Source organism: Sinocyclocheilus grahami, unplaced genomic scaffold (genome assembly GCF_001515645.1).
Source record: "Sinocyclocheilus grahami isolate Dianchi unplaced genomic scaffold, SAMN03320097.WGS_v1.1 scaffold316.1, whole genome shotgun sequence".
Lineage (NCBI taxonomy): Eukaryota > Metazoa > Chordata > Actinopteri > Cypriniformes > Cyprinidae > Sinocyclocheilus > Sinocyclocheilus grahami.
This window is the reverse complement of record NW_015505495.1, coordinates 475,320-477,077: the sequence shown is the minus strand read 5'-3', so window position 1 is coordinate 477,077 and position 1,758 is coordinate 475,320.

The window sequence follows — 1,758 nt, the reverse complement described above, 5'->3', positions numbered from 1 at the left end:
TTTCTCACTTTAACCAAACCTTTGTATGTCTGTCTGACAAAACATGGCATGCAGTTTAATTTGAAGCACTTAGCACTTAACATGGTGAAATAAGAAACTCCTTTTTATTTATTGTACTTTTTTAATAGTACAATAAATACATATATATATATATATACATATATATATATTTTTTTTTAAGTAAAATTTTAAGTTTTACTTTTTTACTTTTACTCAAGCATGCTTTTGGCCAGATACTTGTACTTTCACTTTTTTTTTTTTCATTTTTTAAAACCGTTTTACACCACTGGTAAAATAACATTACAATGAAAATAGCAGTGTTATTTTTAGAATTCATACTATTATATATATATAACAGAAGCAGTGTTAAGTCGCTGGGGGATATTTGTAGCAATAGCCAACAATACATTGTATGGGTCACAATTATACATTTCTCTTTTATGCCAAAAATCATTAGGATATTAAGTAAAGATCATGTTCCATGAAGATATTTAGTAAATTTCCTACTGTAAATATATCAAAACTTAATTTTTGATTAGTAATATGCATTGCTAAGAACTTCATTTGAACAACTTTAAAGATGATTTTCTCAATATTTAGATTTTTTTGCACCCTCAGATTCCAGATTTTCAAATAGTTGTATCTCGGCCAAATATTGTCCGATCCTAACAAACCATACATCAATGTGTATTCAGCTTCCAGATGATGCATGAATCTCAGTTTCGAAAAAATGAACCTTATGACTGGTTTTGTGCTCCAGGGTCACAAATACATATATTTGATTCTTTTATTCTCGTCTAGCAGAGTGCCGGTGTTTGATAAGGATGTTCCACCTGACTCATGACACAGAAATGCATTTTCCTTCAATTTGCAGCCCAAATATGTGAAATGTGTCGTAATGGCTGATCATGTGCAGATGATTTTAGTTCTTAATTCAGTTGTGCATTCATCTGGATTGCTTGTATAGACTGCATGTGTGTGTGTGTGTGTGTGTTTATGGTGGGTTCTTCTGTTAAATGTTGTTTTCTTGCCCTCATATAGTCAGTGAGCTGAGGGTCTGGTCCGTGTGCAGACAGGCGTCTCTGACAGCTGCTCTGTCTCCAGCATGTCAGTTTGAGCTTCCAGCGAGAGCGTTGCGAGCGGCCTGTCCTGCGGCGCAGCTGTGCTCTGACTCCACGGGCTGCATTCGTATTCAAATCCTCCAGCTCGTGCTGCAGATGTGCCTCTAACGTCTCAGACGCTCGTAACGCAGCGTACTTCACTGGATTATCTCACATTAGTGCTCGAACATTTGCATTTACAGCCCTTCTCTTCTGCAGTCTGACTCTCGGGTCTTACACAAGCATTCTGCTGTGCATTTACTGCAATGCGTTCCTCAAAGATGTTTATAATAACAACACACTATAATATTCATTACAATTTGTTTTTGATAAATGTAGTACATTTTTAACAATTTCAGCCTTTTGGAGGTGAGAATAACTAGAAATTACTATATTTCCGTGACTTCTAATTTTTATTTCTTTTCAAGTCTCAAAAATGACCATTTTAGACTCTCAGAAGCTGTTAGTTCAAATACATTTCAAACAAATCCAGTGTACTCGATTTATTCATGCACTAAAAATTCAGCGTTCTTGCACTTTTTGGCCAATAATTTATTAAAAATGTTTTGTTTGTTTTACTTGAGTGTGTGTGTGTGTGTGTGAGAGTGTGTGTGTGTGTGAGTGTGTGTGTGTGTGTGTGAGAGTGTGTGTGTGTGTG